The 20,699-nt window shown below is 47.4% G+C and overlaps 1 protein-coding gene across 2 annotated transcripts in view; it reads left to right on the plus strand.

Moving 5' to 3' along the window:
- The first annotated feature begins 19,916 nt into the window (after window positions 1-19,916).
- Window positions 19,917-20,699, plus strand: part of Sipa1l2 (signal induced proliferation associated 1 like 2) — a 167,260-nt gene continuing 166,477 nt past the window's right edge. For both annotated transcript variants that reach the window (XM_036187010.1, XM_036187012.1), the window contains exon 1: window positions 19,917-20,097. The gene's annotated coding sequence lies outside the window, so the exon portion shown is untranslated. The remainder of the gene's footprint in view (window positions 20,098-20,699) is intronic.

Here is a 20,699-nt window from a genome sequence, read left to right on the forward strand (position 1 = left end):
TTGGATTAGTCTCCTGCAGGGTACAGTTTGTGGCTTTTCCTGGTTATTATAATGGTGAGGCCTAGTCCCAGTATTGTTAGTCTGCAGCCTGTCATGGCTGCACTAATGTTAAGTGAGGGCTCTTCAGCACAGAGATGCTTAGTCTGGCCTTGATACCTCCTCCAGCATGTCACATGGATGTGCAACTTAAGTGTCATCTGTGCCATTTACTCACTTAGCAAGTGACTCAAAGTTACTGAATCAAGTTTTTCACAGTTGTCTTCATAACGATTCTATACAGAATCCAGTTTGTCTACCATCTATTTTGAGGAAAATTTGTGTGATGGTTAATATTGATTGCCCTCTTGACAGGATCTAGAATGGCCTAGGAAACAAGCCTCTGGGCCTGCCTGTGAGGGGTTATCTAAATTAACTGAGGAGGGAGGATCCACCTTAAAAGCATGACTGAATGAAAAAGGAGAAAGCCAGCTCAGTATCAGTGCTCATCTCTCTTTTCTTCCCGACTGTGGGTGTCATGTGACCAGCTGCCCCACTCTCCTGCTGCCACGACTTCCCACTCAGGATGGACTGTGTCCTTAAACCATGAGCCAGAAGAAACCCTTCTTCCCAGAGCTGCTTTGGCCAGGCATTTTATCAAAGCAATGAGACAAGTAACTAACAGAGTGAAGTGAAAAAGAAAGCCTTAGTCTTCTGCCAGGAAAGCAGGAGTTAAAATGAATGAGGCCCTCACATTCCTCCATGGATTATTTCCTGGGGAGGCCATCTATGGGGGAATGAAATGTTAGGGGCAGCTTTCCTTCTTAACACCCTCTTCCACACATGCTTCAAATGAACACCAGGCTCTGCTCTGAAGCCACACCTTACATCATTCCCGTAGATGCAGAACCTCCTGAATGTTTCCACTTCTCTGCCTGCCTCCCTGACTGCTGTCCCTGACTGCACTGGGGAAGGAAGCAGCCCTGGGAATGGGAACCTCTCTGGACACAGACTTCTACCTCTCCAAGGATCAACGATCATTCTTTGTCCTGCATTTAGACGTGACCTTTGGTAGGGACACAGCGCTCTAGTATTTAAATTAGAGAGTGATGTATCTGAATATAATGTAGGGCTATTACTGCAGATGGAATTTATTGGGGGGGGGATGATGACTCATTCCTTTCTAGGATTTCTTCCAACTTTGAGAATCTAGGATGGTTTGAGGACCTTATTTTTAGGAACAGAAATTAGAAATGAATTGACTATCCCTCCAAGAAAGAGAGAGAGAATCTTCCTATCTTATCTTTAGATTTTTTGGTCCCATAATATCACAGATATCTCTTTCAAATACCACAGTTCATTCGCTTGGTGGAATCCGGTTCAATAACACCATTATATATTTATGTGGGTTTTGTGAGGAAGCAAAGATCAATAGAGGTATTTCCAGCCATGTGTCTAGAATGATGGCTTTCTTTCCCTGCTCTATTTATTATTTATTAAGCACCTCTTTGTGAACAAATTCTGTCCTAGATCTTCAATGTGATTGAACTGGAGGACCGACAGGGTCAACCCTATGTGGTGATATCATCCTCCAAGTTTGGATTTTATTGAAACATGTTTAAGATTATAGATGGTATGTCCAGGAGAATCATATCAGTTACTGTTATATTTTCAAGATAACACTGAACCACAAACCCAGCACAACACATAGTTCACTATCATTTGACAATATACTGAATATAATAGGAAACATTCACAGTTTTCTGTGGATAATGGGAACAATGCTCAGTCAAAGACATGGCAAAACGGCCAACACTGAGCTGAGGTGTAAGTTGCTTCCTTGAGCCAACCCCTTTATAAACTTCAAAAATTAGATATGACACCTCCCCTGTGGGTGTTTCCCCAAGAAGCAGAAGGGAGTAAACTTCATGTTGCAATGGGAAGGGTATAGCCCTAAGACTCAAGTGTGAAGGCCAGAAAGCCAAGACTCTTATCCCAAAGGTACAAACTAGGCTCTTTTGAAAATCCCTGCTTGAAGTTTCCAGAACTCTGTGTACTGAAAGTCTTAGGGGGTAAAAAAGCCACATTTATGCTAACCATGCCATGAGGCAGATGGACTACTGGAATGTTACAGGTTGGGAGGCAAAGTGTACTAGGGTATCTTCGATCCCCTTGATATCTATTTATTATCTACCTCTGTGTTCAACCTAATATCATTAGGACTATTAGGTACATCTCTTTGGAATGTATAGACAGGCCCCTAGGCTAAGAATGTCATCAGATGGCATCTGAGGCCTGTCACAGAGACTCCCCACTATGTTACAAACCATGGACCTGATGATTCCACTAATGTATTCTAAAAGTGCCTTGATTTATGCCTTTATTTGTCCTATATCTATAAAAATTTCATGAAACTGTTACCACCCTGGACAGTGTTTTTTTGGGAAACTTGAGTCTGTGTTCCCAGGATCATTCATATTTGGCTGTAGAATAAACTGTCTCTTATTCCCTTTGAGATGGGAGTTACATTTTTGCTTTGACAGCTCAGAGAACTTGATGCAGAAGTTTGGGAACCAGTTTACTAAGTTGGCTTAGGGTCCCTGACCACCAATTTGGAAGGCAAGGACCTGGAAAGGAGGCATGGGAGATCAGTCCAAACTCCAGTCTTTGCAGACTCTGAGGGTCTCCTGTAACCAGTGCGGGCTGGCCATGCCCTGTGAGGCAGCATCAGGCCCTCAGCCACCTTTGTACTGGTTCTTTGACAAGAAGGTGGAAACTTTTGCTATTGACCTTGCTGTGATGAGAAGGTCTGATGCATCCCTGTGAAGCCCTTCTCCAAGCCTAATGGTCTTGACATCATGTCTGCTCTTGTGCTAGGTACTCTTGCAGTTATGTGAAGGAATGGAGTCTTAAGTCATGACACATGAGTTGGGGAGATGGCTCTGTTGGTAATGTGCTTGCTGTACAAATCTGAGGACTTGAGTTCAATCCATAGACTCCATGGAAAAAGGCAGAGTACATACTTGTAATCCTAGTGCTGAAAAGGTGGAGCTCTGGGGCTCACAGGCCAGCTAGCATAATGTATTTGGTGAGCTCCATGCTCAATGAGGGATCCTGTCTCAAAAACAAAACAAAACAAAACAACCAAACAAGATAGGTAGCTCCTGAGAAGAAACAATCGAGGTTGACTTCTGGCCTCTGTGCACACACAGAACAGTATAGATATAAACACACACACACACACACACACACACACACACACACACACACCGTGTGAGCAGACCTCAGCATGGAGGCAGCTTGTCTGGCCTCATTCACATATGCACTGATATGAAAAGAGGAGGGAGCTAAAGGAAGGGATGATGAATGTCCATGGATGACCTCACTGGGCGCTTACCCTGCAGTAGGGCAGGCCCTGCTGAGCAGAGTTCATTCCTATCTGGCAATGGTTGTGTCCAGCTTGCCGTTAGCTTCCTGTGTAGACAAGTGCTTGTCCCTCTGTCCTTGCAAGTACTTGCAAGGTGCCTTAGTCGCTATGGCTGCTCTCAAGTGCACGCAGATGCTAAAAATAAATCCCAAGTGCTGCTTTCTAGCTGCCTGGAAACCCACATCTCTGCCTGATGTACTTCCCTCCAACTGGCCTTGGGTTGCTATGCTCTGAGAAACTGGGTCTACACAGACACCATGCCCGGGAAGCAACAGATGTGCTGGAGGTGGAGGGAGAGACTTCACAGGAGAGCTGAAGGCTGACATGCGGTGACCTTGGCCAGCTGTGCCTTTCAGTAAATTGTGTTCACTCCCAGAGTCTGTTTTTTTACCTGGAAAATGCAAAGAACATCAAAGTTCTCTCATCTTAACTGTGTGTGTGTGTGTGTGTGTGTGTGTGTGTGTGTGTGTGTGTGTGTGTGTGTGTTGGGTACAATTCCTATGTCAACTGTGTAAAGCTTTGGAGTCATATGACAAAAATCATATGGAAGCACAGACCTTGAATTTTACATGTTTTTCATTGACTTTTTTTCCACCAACCAGGTATGGCTGCCTTCCTTCTAGGAATGACAACTTCTCCAATGACGACTTCTCCTTCTTCTGCTTCTGCTTCTTCCTCCTCTTCTCCTCGTCTTCCTCCCTATCTCCTTCTTTTACTCTGTCTGATATACCTTTTCATTTCCAGTGTTAGGAGTCTAACCCGGGGTTTAAAAATGCTAGTCAAGCACTCTTCTACTGAACTATAGCTTCAGCCCTTTAAAAGCCTATGGGACAGGATCTAATTTAGTTAGTCAGGCTAGCCTTGAACTCACTCCACAGCCCAGGTAGCCTTTGAACATTTCTTTCCCTTGGCTTAAGCTCTTGAGCACCTGGGATAGAGACCTGCACCACCAGGCCCTGCAGGGACCCTAGACTTTTAACCAGCTGGTTGGGGAGGAGTACCATTAGGGAAGTAAGTCCTGGGAGGACTTTGGCATCAAGTTAGAAGAACATAGATTTAAAATAAACTAATATGAATGAGATAGGCATCCAGGCTGAATATTAATATGTCTATACTTCTGATTATAAACGATGTCTATACTAAGGGGCCAGGGAGATGGCTCAGTCAGTAAAGTGTCTGCCATGTGCGTGAATGAGGACCTGACTATGGATCCCAGCAACCACATTAAAATCAGAGCAAGGTAACATCACATCACATCACATCACCACATCACAGTAGAAGGGACAGACATATCCCTAGAGCTTGCTGGAGTTAGCTGAGTCAATTGCTGAGCTCTGGACCCAATGAGAGACCCTGTCTCAAAAAAGGAGGGTGAAAAGTGATAGAGGAAGATTATTCAGTGTTAACCTCTGGCCTCCACACTCATGTACACACACAATCATATGTTTGTGCCCACATATGCACACACACACACACACACACACACACACACACACACACACACATTTATACTAAATTAACTGCAAACTTTTCTAAAGTTAACATTACTTTATTTTGAAAACAGATTTATTTACTTTTATGTGTATTGGTGTTTGCCTGCATGTATGTCTGTGCACCACACATGTGCAGTGCTGTGGAGGTCAGAGGACAGCATCAGACCTTTTAGAAATGGAGTAACAGATGTTTGTGAGTTACCATGTGGGTGCTGGGGATTGAACCCAGGTACTCTGGGAGAGCAGTCAGTGCTCTTAACCGTTGGGTCATCTCTCTAGTGCCCATATCTTTTGACACAGGGTCTAACTATGTCACCTTGACTGGTCTGGAACTCCCTTTACAGACCTTTATGGTCTTGAACGCACAGAGATCCACTTGCTTCTGCCTCCTGAGTGCTGAGATTAAAGACATGTGCCACCATGCCCAGCCCCATGACTCAATGTTCTACCAATAGAAATGCTGACAATGTATCTGTTAACTTCTGGCTTATGAGATATATGAAGAAAGGTAGGAAAAAACACCCCCCAAAGATAATGAGAAAGACAAATGGAAGTCTCACCATCTTCGTTAATTTTGCATCTTGTGACAAAAATACATGAGAGAACAGCATAGAGCAGGGAGGATTTACTTTGGCTCGTGGCTTCAGAGTGTTTATCCCATGGTTACTTAGTGCTGTGTCCTTGGGCAGAGCATCAAGACAGCAGGAGTGTGTGGCAGACAGGAAGCTGAAGAAGGGTCATACAGGAAGAGACCAGGTCAAACAGAGCCCCAGAGACATGTGCCCAGTGACTTCCTTCCTCCATCTATAGCCTCCTTGTTCCTCCCACCCTCTCCCAGTAGCACCATGATCTTAGACTCCCAGCATTCACCCACTGGTTAGGTCAAAGCCCCCAGGGTCTCTCTGTCTCAGGATTGCCCTCATAGACACACCCAGAGCAATTATGCTTCAGTAACCTAGGTGTTTCCTAATCCATTGAGTTGACAGCCAAGATTAACCATTACAGAGTTTACCATATGCAGCTGGCTGTTGCCAATAACATTCAGCATGTGTACACCACAGGATTCCAAGACCCAGCTGACTCTGGTATAACCACTTGCAGCAGGGGTCTTCAGGCAGCAACTACTGGATCCTCTGGTTCTGGAAAGGACCAGAGGCAGAGCAACAGATTCCCAGCTTCTGTTATAAGTGAATGGTCTTCACACCACTGTTTAGGGTGGGGCCTGGTTTTATATTCTCTTTCCTCACGTGGAAGAAAGATTACCATCATCTTCAGGATGGAACCAGGGAAGTGTTTCATTGTCAATTGTTTGTACAGATGTTGGAATTGATAAGCCTGGAGTCTTTGTGTTCCACAATGTCCTCCTCTGGGCATGGGAGACCTCGCCAAAAGATGAGGGTGCAGGGCAGTCTAGAAGTCTTGCTGGGAGGTAGATCAGGATAGAGGAACAGTACAAAGACTAGATGTGAGGAGGGACAGAGTGGGGAAACTTCATGGACTTGTGAGCATAATTAGAAATAGAGGGTCACCTAGCAACTTTGAAAAGCATACAAAGGAGAACGAGGAGAGAGAGGTGGGCAACTTCTTCCCAGCGCTCACTAGCCATCTACTGTATCTCATGAGCATAAATAGGCCCAAATCTGACTCCCTCCCTAGCTGAAGCAATGGGATGAGGGTGTTGTAAACATCCCCTAGGGATAGATGAACGAATGTCTAATCTCCCCACATAGGACACCAATGATAGAGCTGACGGTTCACCAGAGTCCAACTTGGGGAAGCACACAGCTAATTTGGCTCACTTACAGAGCATGGACGAGGGAACACTGACAGGAATGTGGGTGAGCTCAAAGCAGCTCACCATCTCACCCTGGCATGGAGGGCAGCTTCTCCACAGTTTCCACCTGTGTACCCTCGCCCTTCCCAGTTCCACAAGGCCACGTGGAATTAGAGCAGAATTACATAGAGATAGGAGGGGGTGTAGAAGGGAAGGGCTGAGATCTCAGGTGAGGGTCTGATGAAGCCCCCCTTTCCTTCTAGGAGGGTCACCCAATCCAGGGGAGCCCCGGTACCGTAACATAAGCAAATAAATAATTATTTTGCAACGCTGGAGATTGAAGTTTCTTCCTCACACATGCTAGTCACCCTTTGACTGAGCAATGTCCCCAGCCCACCCCCTTTGTTTTGAATTTTAAACAAGGTCTCACTAAGTTTCCCAGGCTGCCCTTGAACCCATTCTTGTGCTCACACCAGCCTTGCACTTGTCCTGTCCCAGCCTCCTGAGTAGAAAGGATCACAGACTCACATTGCCAGGCCTGGCTGGTAGTTTCGATTTTTTTTTTTTTTTTATGTAAAAAAAGACACGCTATCATAATGTGTTGGCAATGGGTAGAATTTCCTTTCTTCTCCCCTGGAAATCAGGAGGTTATTTCTCTGATAAGATTTAGGCTGCTTTCTGGTCCTGTATCTTTGAGGATGCCAAGTGGAGCCACTGTTGGGCCAAGACCTTTTGTTAAATAAATGACAGGTTTAGTCACAAAAGGGCAGGTGATATTGCTGGAGAAAATGCTCCTGAAACTCTTGGGATCTTCCTAGGAAATTACAAAACTACATCAAACCTTATAAAAGGCATTCCTGGTATCCCAACGGGGAACAGCATGGATTAGAACCTGACAGGGGTGAAAAGGACAGGCAAGGAAGCTCAAGGGGGTGGGAGGGCTGGGGGGGGGGCAAGGCAAACTAGTGCCGGGCAGAGGCAGCAGGGAGAAGTCTAGAGGCTGGATGTCTTGAGGCTGGAGGGAGAGAACTAAGAGCCTATGGAAGTGCTGGGAGGAAGGGAAGAGGTGGATGAGCTTGGGGCTCAGGGCAAGTGTTAGATCATAGATAATCCCCTGTAGAGGGGATCAGCCATGCTTTATATCCCACCTAGTACCTTCCCTGGATGGTTAAGCTCCCAGCACATAGCAGCCCCATGCTAGGGTGGACAATAGGATTAGCTTCGTAAATTATAGGCTTTATACCCCTTCTAGTACCTCACTAATTTGCTAAACCCCTCTTCTCTAGAATCTCTAGGTAAGGGATTTCCTTTGCTCTGCTTCCCTGTGGCAGGTGGCTGACTCACTAAAGGAGAGTTTAGCAGAATCCATCTCAGTGTGTCTATGGCACCGGGAAAGCAGCTTCAATATTTAGCATCAAGCTCTCCTCCAGACGGGGTGAATTGACAGATTGACACTGGAGAACTGGAATTCAAGGAGACAAAACTTTGGAATGAGTCTTTAAATCTGGAGAGTTATAGGAAACGCCCAGGTGAGCTCTATGAGTATGTGGGATTTTTTTGTTGTTGTTTTTTGGTTTTTTTGGTTTTTTTTGTTTTTTTTGTTTTTTTTGAGCTGAGGACCGAACCCAGGGCCTTGTGCTTGCTAGGCAAATGCTCTACCACTGAGCTAAATCCCCAACCCCGAGTATGTAGGTTTTTTAAAAGGTTTTTTTGGAATTACTAATAAATATTAAATATTTTATATTAAATCTATCTCATATCTGTCCTTGCCTGGTAAGGCTGGCTTAGCTTCTAACTGTCACTCATCTTTCTGTGGGTTCACTGCTGCTCCCTTAAGACTGTCTCCTCCCTGTGGGATCCTGGCCCTTGCAAAGTCCTGAGCCAAGACATGTGTGGCTTTCCCAGAGGCCGACCACTCATTCTCCACCCCTCCACCCCCCAGCCCCCTGCTATCTTGTCATGGTTTCTACTCTCTGCTCCTGCTGCTGTGCTAGGAACCTGTGGGCAGAGATGGTAAACACTTGGGAAGAGGCTTTAACTCTTGGCTCCCATCCCCCACCCCCTCCTTTTTTTTTTTTTTTTAATCCTACCTGGAAGAGGGATGTGGTACCTGGAGGCAGCAAGTCATCCAATTCCTCAAAGACACCAGAAGATTCAGGAAGGGCCTAGAGAACTGCAGAACAATGCCCTACAGACAAAAGTCCTTTGTCTCCTCCCATCCAAGCACTAAACCAGGCCTGACCCTGCTTAGCTTCTGAGATCAGGCAAGATTGGGTAGGGCCTGGGTGGAATGGCCTCAGACCACCTTCTGTCTCTTTATATGAGCAAATGAAATATCTGTTAAATCTGCTGTTAGTCGGGCCCAGGGGATAGTTTCTCTGCTCCTGGTGGCAGCAGCTGGAGGGTTTTCACAGAGCCCTGGAACATGCTTTCACAATGTATATTCACATAACTGGACTAGTGTACTTGGCCATGGGCTGGACATCATTCTCTACCTTGCAGGCCTCACCGTGGCTGCTTGGGCATCCTCACAGTGCAGGGTTGGGTTCCAAGAACAAGCAATCAAGACAGCAAGGGCAAGTCCAAGGCACTTTTCCAACAATTCAGCAGCCCCGTTACCAGAGGCCATCAGCAGATCTGTCACAGTGCCCACCCTGGCTCAGGGTGAGTGGACAGTACCACCTCTTCATTGGCTGTCATGAGGTCCTAGAGCATGTGGTATGAAAGACACAGCTGCCACCATCTAACTACTAGACGATCTGAGGGGCTGTGTATCCTAGGCCAATGGTCACTTGCTTCTACTTCTGCACCTCAGAAAAGGTATGCCATCGTTTATCCAACAGTAAAGGCCAAACCAAACATCCAGCTGGGGATGAGCTCAGCTGGTGGCACGCTTCCCTGGGATCCATTCCCAGCACCACATGAGCTGGGTATGGTGACCCAAGATTGTGATCCTAGCAGTCTGGAGATAGAGGCAGGAGGATCAAGAGTCCAAAGTCATCCCAGGCTGCCATGCACGTCAGTTTATGTGATGCTGGGGATGTCACCCCAACAGATTGAGGAATTCAGTATATTCTTTGAGTGCTATATAGCTGGTTGGTGGACCTTGGACCACCTGGGCTTCCAGGCCTTGGTGAAAGGAAAAGGAATCTCTTGGTAACCATAGTCATGCATAAAATTCTCTGAATGAATGGCTTTGTCTTCCTGAGAGACAGATTTAAGTTTCTTCGTAGGAGAGCCTTAGTGGCGGTAGGACCTGCCTTACCTGAATGAGAAGTGTTCTGTCAGGAAGTACAATATGAAGGCAGCGACAGGTCACAGGTGAGTCACTGAGATGCAACCTAGAGGAATAATAGTGTTACATTCTCCATGGAGTCAGCCACCCTCAGACTGAAAGCCAGCCTACAGCCCTTTTGTCCCATTGTCCTTTGTTTTGTTTTTTGAGACAGGGTCTCATCTATCCTAGGATAGTTAGGATAGCCTTGGTGCCATGTAGCTAAGGATGACCTTGAACATTTGACTCTCCCTCTTCCATCTGAGTGCTTGGATTTTAGGCAGTGGGTACCACACAGGCTTGGGGTTGAACCTAAGACTTCCTGTATGCCAGGCAATGACCTACCACCTGATCTAGATGCCTAGACCCTCTCCTTGCCCTTCTCATTCCCCGTGGCTGGTGCCTACCAGCAGAAGGACACCTTTTTTCTCAAAGCGCCTACAGAAGCTGTGCAGCATCTTGTTTTGATGCCTGTGTTTTGTTTCCTTTGGAAAGTGACAAAGAGGCTGACTTGTAGGCTGGGAAGAAGGATTAGAAAAAGTTCTAATCCTTCTAAAGTTCTAATCCTTCTAAAGTTCTGAGAAATAATCAACAGGAAAAGCACACACACACACACACACACACACACAGAGAGAGAGAGAGAGAGAGAGAGAGAGAGAGAGAGAGAGAGAGAGAGAGAGAGAGAGAGAGATCCTCTCAAGTTAAAGTGAAATTTCTGTGCAAAGCACAGTAACTCTCAAGTTAGACCTAATGCTGACTAAAGAGTTTAAGGACAGAGGGTCAGGCTAAGGTCACACACACTCGCAGGTTGAAATCACAGTGAAGTGTATAAGAATTTCAGGAGCACTGTACACTGTGGCTGTGTGGAGAAAATGGGATTAGCTAATGTACTCAGCGACTTTGACCTTTCCTGTCAGTTAACTCAATTCCGTTCTCATGCTTACTTTTGCAGTGTAAATGTAAAAACGGTTTAAATGGTAACAATAAAATCATCTTCACAAAGCAACAATTTCAGTTTTATTATTTCTTTTAAAAGCTTAAAATCTTCAGGAAGTGAATATGTGTTTAAATTTAGGAGATTTTTGCCTTCTGAGAAAAAAGTACTTATTTCTATATCTCAAAACAGGGTGGCAGGCAAATAGCACTCAGCTCCTTAGAGCTTTGTTTTGTTTTAGATCCAGGGGCACATAGCCCAGGCTGGCCTCAAGCTTGCCATGTAATTGAGGATGAACTTGAACTCTGGATCTCCCTGAGCCTACTTCCTGAGTGCTGCTTTGGTCTTGAGCAAGCTTCCTCCAGGGTAGAATGAAGGAGAGTAAGTAGTCCATGGAGGGTGTGGTACCCCAGGGTGGCTCCAGAGTTGGAGTCCCAGGCTGATCTACTGCAACTGTGGGTGTTGCAGAACACCTGGGCTCATGATGCAAGGCTTGAGGGAACACAGGTCACTAGAGAAGAACCTTGGCAATCAGAAAGAGTAACACACTGCAGGACTCCACACTTTATGTCAAGTGCCTTTGGGGAGGGAGGGCCTGGGAGGAAGCTACTGACAACTGGCTCCAGCATGGAGAGAAGAAGGGGTAGTGGACGTAAGAAGCGACCCCGGAACGAACGCCTTGTGCTGTGAGGATGAGGTTGGAGACACATTATAGTAATCTCTTGCCCACATGCACCTCCGAGGATGATCACTCTTAGTAACCCCTTCCTTTCTATTCCCTCTGGGAAATAGCAGGGTTGATGGTAGCAAGGAGGATGAAGAGGAGTAATGAGTGTGTTGGTAGTAAGATCGTCAAGGGCTCTGGGTTCTGGCCCCGGGTACGGTACCAGAGACATATTTACACACACACACACACACACACACACACACACACACACACACACAGTGATGGTGGGGAGGCAGGGGGAGAATGAGAGAGCGAGATAAGAGAAATTGATTTAAAAAATTGCTATTGGTCCCACTGCATTTTAATTGATTATTTATTTACTTCCTCACTTATCTTTGGTGTTTTGAAACAAGGTCTCCCCACATAACCTAAGCTGTTTTCAAACCTGTTTTGTAGCCCCAGTTAGATGCAAATTCAAAGTGATCTTCCTGTCTGTTTCCAGATGCTAGATTCACAGCTGTGAAAACCAGGCCCCGGTTTAAAGTGATGGTTTTTTTTTTTTAAATGGATTAATTTTAATTTTATGTGTATCAGTCTTTTTTCTGCACATCTGCATGGGCACCAAATGATGCCTGGTATCATGTATACCAGATGACCTGGAACTGGAGTTAAAAAATGGTTGTGAGTTACCACATGGGTGCTGGGAATCAAACCCGGGTTCTCTGGAAGAACAGCCAATGCTCTTAACCAGTGAGCCATTTCTCCAGCCTCTAAGTGATCACTTTAAAGGTCTGCACTGTTTCTCCCCATTAACCATGACGCATGCTCCCAGATAAGCATAAGTGACAGACATTGTTGTGTCTTGAGACCACCTCTCCTCTCTAGTTATGTAGTTCTACAGGCCACCCAGTGTGGCCTTTTGTGCCAGGAGCTGCTTCTTTCTTGGTGGCTTATATGGAGGCCTCCTGAGAACAAAGGCATCTTAGTGGACACAACCCCCGGGTCCCCAGAGATAGGTGCAGAGGATTGTGTAGGACTAATGCCAGGGTCTCCTGTGGAATTATTTCATGGGAGAAGTGAGAAACCCCATACTTTCTACCTCTGTTGGGTCATGTTCTGTCAGGAAAGACTTGGTCACATGTAAGAAATCACAGGGGGTTCATGATGGGCCAGGAGAAGACATGGGGTGACCTAGCCTAGTGTGGGGTGTACAAGGCTCTCTGAAGATGCACCATCTGAGAATGGAAGAACAGAGCTGGCGAGTTAGAGATGGAGAGGGAAGGAGATAGTGTGGAGAGAACAGAGGAGCTGCAGCCAAGTGAGTGGTGTCCAGGGGCTGAAAGGTAGTGACTGGCTCTGTGGAGGAAGGAGAAAGGGCAGGAACCATACTGGAGTTTGGGGCACAAGGTGGCTTAGACCAAGAGGTGGGGCTTCTCTTGGGACTGCAGGGAACCTCTGAGGGACCTGAAGCAAGGAAGGAGTGATTGATGCCATACAAGAGCACAGTGGAGCAGGGGGATTGGCAGAGATCCGGACAGGAGACTGACAGACAACTGCTGCTGCTGTCTAGGCCACTTTCGACGGTATGTAGAAAACTGTGAGGGCAGAGTTGGAGCAGAAACACGGATGCGCACATGAGAGCTCAGAAGTCCTAGCTGAGGGCTGGAGGAGAGCAGGAAGGAGGGGAAGGAAAGTGGAGAGGAGAAGCCGTGCAGATGAATGGGCAGGCTGTCACTGAAGCTGCGACTGCGGGAAACAGAGTACAGTGTGGTCTCAAGATAGACTTCTGATACAGTGATTTGAGGCATTCTTGTGGCATCCACAGACAGCCAGTAGCAGATGGTTCCTTCCTGGATCTTGGAGGCCAGAGGAAGAAGGCACTCCAAGAAGAGTCTGGTACCTAGTGCTGAGTAGCGTCACAGCATTGATCCTGATCCTCCAGTTAGCACCGACAGCCGGCCTTGGGGGAAGCTTGATAGACTGGACTTCCCCACTGAGCTGCAGGCAACAATGCTGACTCATTTGAGGGGACGGTGTTGGATACCCATGGTGGCTGCCACAAGTCCTTTGCTTAGTCATTTCTTAGCATTCATTTTTGGGGGTGGGGGGTAATAGGAAGTAAAATTTTGTTATTGTCAGAGCACATTTTTTTTTTCCTAGCTCTCTGATTTTAGTTTCTGGAAACATTGGGGTCAGGAGGACCAAGGTTCTTTGGTTCTGTTTTATGTTTCCTTCTTGTTCTGTGAGTTACTCACGGCAATCTTCTGGTCTCAACCTCTTGAGAGCTGGGATTACAGGCATGAGCCACCATACCCAGCTGCTTCCTCTCTAATTGCTCTTTTGACTTTAAAACATGGACATACTCTCTCAAAAACAAAGAGATTTTCCAATACTTCGTCTTGAGATTCGCAGCTAGAATTCGAACAGCTTGTCCTCACACACTTGGGCTTCTCTTTGGCTACCTTGTGCTCTTTCCACTTTCTATCTCTCCCCACGTTCTTGTCCACCGAGGCCCTTCTGGAATAATGAGTGTGGCTACAGAGCAGACAAGCAGATGTTGGACTCAGGAGCTATCTCGATGTGGAGGCAGGGTGCAGTAACTATCTGGTCTTGAGAGAACACCACACAGTCATCTTAATTTCTCCCTTGCAAATTGTCAGAATTTCCCCTAAACATCTGTTTCCTTGTGTGATTTAAATGTCATACACATCTTACCATTTTCATCGTTTGCTTTTATGAGATAGAGATGGTTGGGGTGTAAATGCCCTCAAAGGCTCCCAGGCTTGGCTCCCAGTTTGGCTGTGTTAAGAGGCGGGGCTTTGTGAAGACTGGATCTCAAGGATTCGGATTCTGACCTCATTGATGGATCTGTCCATTGCTGGTTCACAATTGATGGGCTTTGGGGGAGGGTAATAGGAAATTAGAATGTGGGACCCTTAAAGGAAGGTAGAGGGGTTGGGGATTTAGCTCAGTGGTAGAGCGCTTGCCTAGCAAGCACAAGGTCCTGGGTTCAGTCCTCAGCTCTGGAAAAAAAATAATGAAGACAAGGAAGGTAGGCCTTTCAGACTGTGCACTCCAAATGGGTTTTTCCCCTCCACCACTCCCTTCCTTCTCGCTGAGGTGAGCAGCTCCACTCCACGCCATGCAGCCCACCTTGCTCTTTTGCCTTACCATATGCCAGACACATCAGAGACAAGGGAGAGAGGAACAAATCCCTTGAAACTAGGATAGCAAATAAACCATTCTTCTTTATGTTGACTCCTTCAAGGATGGTATCGCGGACGCTAACAGAGATAACAGGCACTTCCTCCAAAGCACTTATTTACTAGATGCTTAGACTCTGCTTGTGAATGAATGAATGAATGAATGAATGATGGAGACAAGTGTAATAATGCACCTGCCTACCATTTTCCCATTTTGCTTTCAACTTTTCTGAAACCAAGGGGGTAGTTTTTTTGCCACTTGGTATTTCAGAGTGACTCAGGAATTGTCACCAAGTACTGTGAAGTGTCTAATGCCTTGCACGATGAGACTGCTTACATTTGATTTTATTTTTAATTATTTTTTAATTATATTATTAGCAATAGTAGCAGCAATAGTTGTGTGTGTGTGTGTGTGTGTGTGTGTGTGTGTGTGTGCACCTGTGTGTGTGTCTAGGCATTTGTGTAGAGTCTAGACTTCTGAGAAGACAACTGTTCTCTCCTTACACTGTAGGACCCAGGGATCTAACTATGTATGTGTGTGTGTGTGTGTGTGTGTGTGTGTGTGTGTGTGCACCTGTGTGTGTGTCCAGGCATTTGTGTAGTGTCTAGACTTCCGAGAAGACAACTGTTCTCTCCTTACACTGTAGGGCTCAGGGATCTAACTCAGGTCATCAGGCTTGCATGGCACGCTCTTCTACTTGGCCCCAAAGCTGTTTAGTATTTAATTAACAACTTTAAAATGTTACTGAAGACCTTCATGGTTTGCCAAATGACAGGCAGCTGTAGATTCATAGCCAATATTAAAAAGAAATCACACGTACAAAGTGAATCCATATATATATAAGTGGATATAAATGTTTTCTTGTATTGATTTCTCAAGAATTATTACTTGGCAGAATGTGTGGCACTCCTGAACCTCACTATTGATAGATGCCATCTAGTGGTGAGAAGTAGCTGTTGCTCACAGGTAATCCAATTTATATGCGACTTACATTGTTATCGCTTATTTTATAAAAAGTAAAACATACTGGTTAAGGAGTAGTATGTCCCAACGGGGAATAAAATCAGAGGATGAAGAGGGGACCCTGAAATCTGCTGTGGTGTGGAACAGGAAAAGCGGTCCTGTTATTGCATCACATGCTGTCTTACTCAGCCATCAACTTCTTGTCCAGCCCATCCTCGACTCAGGCAGAGGAAATGATGAACATTGGCCCCTGCCATGTTTTCGGCACTCAGAGGTATCACTCACCTTTGTCCTCAGGGGCTCATCATCCACCCTACCTTATGAGATGAGGGAATGGAAGTTTAAGCTGTTACTTATGTATATAGCCGAGTGTCTGAAAGCTAAACCCTCTGCTGTTGAGACTCTGAGGGTTGGGGTGATAGTGAAGACTCTTCTAGGGTGACATGTAGCTTCTGCTCTTCCTTCCTCCTGCCCCGTACAGAGGCAGAGGAGCCCCAAACACCTCTGAGGGCAGTTGGCCCTCTTGCTGGGTTGCAGGCTAGGCCTGAAGACACTGGATTGGCAATTGTAAGGAGCTTGGGCCAAGAGTTTGAATCATCAGAAAAGAAATCATCACCCAACCTGGAAGTCTTGGAAGTCCATGGAGTGGGCACATGGAACATACAGGTCTCCTCATCTGTGAAATATGCAATTAAGATCAGGAAATCTTTGTTTGCTGAAAGATACCCATCAGTCACTGAGGCTTTTGTTGTTACGTTTTTTTAGGAGACAGGATCTCACTCAGTAGCCCAGGCATGCCTGCAACTAACAATGTAGTCCAGGCTGGTCTAGGGTTTGCAGCAGTCTTCCTGCCTGGGTCTCCCAAGTGCAGGATTACATGTCAGCCATTATGCCCAACTTTTTGCATCTTTCTGGGTCCCTGTGGTGATCTATGATACAAGTTAAGTTCAGAGTGACATTTTAACTATCTTTTCACAGCTTAGATATGCATCCTGCAGAAATCCAGCTAGGTTTGCTCTTCCTGCGGGCAGCTGCCTCTGTACTTGAAGGAGATTGTCTTCTGTTGGCCCCAGAGTGGCCCTGGCAGAGCTGAGGCTTTGAGTAGGTGGCATTCTTGGTCTCCTGGGATACATTATGCCATGCAATGGCAATTAGCACATGATCCCCACGATACATTTCTCTCTTGGTTTTCACTTCAAGGGGACATAGGCTTTGTTTTGGTCAGGACTAGTAGTATATCACATGTCCAGGGCAAGAAGCCAATTGTGTGTGTGCATGTGTGTGTTTGTCTGCCTATCTGTCTGAGAGGGTGTGTGCATACCACTGTATACTTGTAGATGCCAGAGGACATCTCTGTGGAGTCAATTCTCTCCTTCCATTTTTACTTGGGTTCTGGGGATCAAACAGGTGCTCAGGCCCATTCCAAGGGCTTTACCTACTGATTCATCTCCCCAGCCACCAAAGCTACTTCTTAAAACCTTATTGCAGCTGAAGAGATGGCTCAGTGATTAAGACCTCTTTCAAAGGTCCTGAGTTCAATTCCCAGCACTCACATGGCCAGTGACAACTGTCTAGAACTGTAGTCCCATACAATGCAAATGCCCTCTTCTGGTGTATAAATGTACAGGCAGGTAAAGCATCCATATACATAAAATACATAAATAGATACATCTTTGCTAGGGTTGGTGATAGAAGCAAATGTTCTGTTGTGAGAGGCTTCTCCTGTGGGAGACAGGGGAAGCGTAGCCACGGACTGGACACATGTGAGGACAACCCTCCACCCCAAGCAAACAGGACCAGCAGATGATGAGTGACATGTATGTGTGCGTTGCATAAGCAGAGACACTGCACCAAGCCAGAGGGCATGGCTGCTTCCCAGGCCGGCCCTGTGCCATCTCTCTGGGTTCCCTAGTCACTGGCGCCATGTCTTCATCTCCTCTTGTTTTCATTTTCTCTTTTTCTGGAGCTGAAGGTGCAGCTCCAAGCTTTACACGTCAGGTAAGCGTACTTCAGCCAAGCTCCACCACCAGTTCTCCTTCCTTCCCCATCTGACAGCTTTGGCACAGCCACTGCCAACTTCCCCAAGGTTGGTCTGCACGTACCAACTCTTCTTGTGGGTGCCAGAGCACCTACCTTCTCTCAAACTGCTCCCTGTCCCAAAGCCTCATATGGTGGCCAACAGTTCCTTGGTTCTAACATCAGACCCTAAACTGTGTATAAAGTCAATGTCTGTTTGTTGCAAATTATGAATATTCACTTAGCATAAAAAGCAAAAGTGCTAACAGGAAGGTTGTAGTAGAAAGGGGAAAGAGGAAATAAAGGTGGGGCTTCACGTCTTCCATACGTTAGCCACTGACTTTTACTACCCTGTATGCGTCCTTGGAGGTTGAATCGTATGGCTTGTTAAGGGAATTAAACTGGCTTTCCTGAGTTAAAAGGTAAGCAGATACAAGCAGCAGGAAGGTTAGCTGGCACGCTCAACTCCTTGGATTGGCTGGCATATCTTTATCCTTTTCATTTTTCTTAGACTGTTTAGGAATTACTTCAGCAGAACTCAGAAGTGTGGGAAAATTGGAGAGTAAAGATCCCTAGAGCCTGTTTCCTTAGACACCCCTGAGCACAGAAGAATTCCCAGGGAGGGAGGCTTAGGGGAGACTGAGTGGGTGATGATGAACCTACTAGGCTTCAGGGGCATAAGTGACTGCATTCATGTATGTGTACTACATGAGTGCAATGCCCAGAGAGGCCAGAAGAGGGCGTCTGATCCTCTGGAATTGGAGTTACAAATGTTTGTAAGTGGCCATTGGAAGCTGAGCACCGAAGCAGTCCTCTGCTGAAGCATTTTAAAGGCTGAGGAATCTGGCTCACACCGGCTTTAGACAAGCTCAACCCCATACTTCGTGGTTGGCATTTTTCTTTGAAACTTCAGCAATCTTCAAACCTTTGCTAGAAAGGGCATTTTATTTTTCTTTCTTATACGATTCCCCGAGCCCACGGCCATGCACTGCCCTCCTCACGGGTGTTGCATCCCACAGTCCCGCCTGGAGTTTAATCTGCACATCCCTGCCCCCCCCCCCCCCCAAAGCAACAGAGCAGAGGCCGGTTTAAAAAAAAAAAAAAAAGCTTCCCAGGAAGCACAGTAGCATAGGTCATTTATCAGGCTCCATGTTTGTTGAATGCGTACACAACCTTGCAAATGCTAAATATGAGACAACCATCGAGAAAGATCTCAAAATCTGGAGATCTCAGGAGTGGTGCCATATACAGGTCGCTGACATGTTTTACCAGGCCAATTCCTACGCGTTACACCTGTACTATAAAATTATATATAAAGGATTGGTGTATGCAGAGAAATACAACGTGGGTGGGAACGCACTGTTTAAACTTTACCAGGGTGTGAGTGCGTAGTAGGAAGCACTGCAACAGGGAAGGAAAAATAACATTATAACATTATCTTTTCCAGGGAGAAGCTCAAAGTCCCAATCAAACCAGATCGAGACTCTGGGGAGACACAAGGTGAAGCCGGCTCGAGAAATCCTACCACCTGCACCTGCTCACTTAGGTCACCTTGCGCCGGTGCAGGTGCATCTCAAAATAGGGCCCAACCCAGGTCTCCTGCAGCCAGCCGTAGGTAGGTGAAGCTTCCTGGGGGAAAGACAAGGCCTGAACACTGAGTGCAGGCGTTTCCGGCAGGCGAGGGTCAACTCCAGCATCGCAGGTACCCCGGCCCGCGCGCAAACTGCCGCTTGGACTTTTGCGTCAAGTGCGTCCCTCGGGCTTTGCTGCACTGTGGCGACCGTCAGGAGGCCAGGCAAGGTGAGAACTTGCGGGGCTGAGAGTCCAAACCCGGAGAGCTCGGGTCACTCCGAGGGTCAGCCTTCCTTCCCCACCCCCCACCCAACCGCAGGCCAAGGCCTCCAGCTCTCCGCCACTAGCCGATTGCTCTCCAAGGACGCTAGCGCGCGCCCGACAGCAAGGGGCGAGTCTGGCCAGGAGGCGCGCCAATGGGCGTGGGCGGAGTGCTCGAGGCGGGGCCTGTCCTGTTGGCCAATGGGCGTGGGCGGAGTTCCAGGGGCGGGGACTCTCCGGACACCGGCCAATGAAAGGGGCTGGAGCGCACGGGGTGGGGCCTGTAGGAGCACTGGCCAATAGGTGGGGGCGGAGCCCGTGGGGGCGGTACCGGGGCGGGCGGCGGCGGCGGGAGCCGGCTGCAGACGGAGCCGGGCGGCCGAGGACGCAGCGCGGCGCCTGGCGACAGCTCGAGCCGCGGGCGCAGCGGCCGCGCGGGGAGCGCGCTCATGGGTAGCGCGGGACGGCGGCGGGCGGCGAGGCCCCGGGCTTCTGCGCGCCGGCCCTGGCGGGGCCCAGAGAACCGCCGCTCCGAGGTGCGTGTCGGGGGGTGCGGGGTGCGTCCGCTGGTGCGGGGCGCGGGGACTGGACCTGCCCGGCTGCGCCCAACTTGCGGGCCGCTCCCCCGGGGCTCCCGCTCCTTTGTACGCGTGGGCTCGCATCTTCGCGGGTGAGGACCGCAGTCGGGGAGCTACCCAGCAGCGCCGGCACATTCATTTCAGCCTGGTCGCAGAACCCAGAGAATCAATTTGGCTCATCCTCCCGAGAGCGAGAACCGAGAACAACTTGGCGTCACCCTTCGGGGAGACGTTTGTCGTCATTGAGCGGGTTCGGGTACATTAATTCAGCCCCGACCAACGCCAGCACGGGTGAACCGACAGCAAGTGCGCCTTTACGAATTGGGGCTCCGCGGTACCTGATTTTGGTCAAAACAGGTCTTAGGCGCTTTAGATTCTGCCTAGAGTTGACTTGGTCTGGACAGGGATGGCTTTAGGAAAGAATAAACAGCGAGAGAATAAGGCAAAACGAAAAACACCCCCAAACCCAAGTCATTCACAGAAAACGGGGCATCTTGGTTATTCTCATTGGTTTTCCCAGTAACTTCAAAATAGTCCCAGAAATGTTCCTTTTGTCTGCG

The sequence above is a fragment of the Onychomys torridus genome, chromosome 5 (genome assembly GCF_903995425.1).
Source record: "Onychomys torridus chromosome 5, mOncTor1.1, whole genome shotgun sequence".
Taxonomy (NCBI): domain Eukaryota; kingdom Metazoa; phylum Chordata; class Mammalia; order Rodentia; family Cricetidae; genus Onychomys; species Onychomys torridus.